Source organism: Fistularia commersonii, chromosome 14 (genome assembly GCF_037954325.1).
Source record: "Fistularia commersonii isolate RoL2024-O1a breed Wild chromosome 14, RoL_Fcom_v1.0, whole genome shotgun sequence".
Classification (NCBI taxonomy): domain Eukaryota; kingdom Metazoa; phylum Chordata; class Actinopteri; order Syngnathiformes; family Fistulariidae; genus Fistularia; species Fistularia commersonii.
In genome coordinates this window covers 19,047,153-19,047,455 of record NC_141297.1, presented here as the reverse complement: position 1 = coordinate 19,047,455, position 303 = coordinate 19,047,153, and positions in this window count along the sequence as shown.

Here is a 303-nt window from a genome sequence, read left to right as displayed (position 1 = left end):
ATCAACATCGGTTAGCCATGGGACATGTACAGTACAGAGTGAGGGAAAAATTCCCGCCAGCACCGCTATACCAAAAAAAAAAACACTGACGTAGAAGTTAACGTCAAGTTAGCTGAACAGTCGCGAAAAACTAAAACAAGTCCCAAACCTTGTCATAAAGTGCCATGCATTTCCTGAGAGTAGATACAAATACAACATATGTATACTAGAATGTAAACTCAAATAAAACTAATGAGATCACCTATCTCAACACCCCCTCTTGATCTCAACATCCAAAAAAAAACTTTGGACATTTGAATTTCC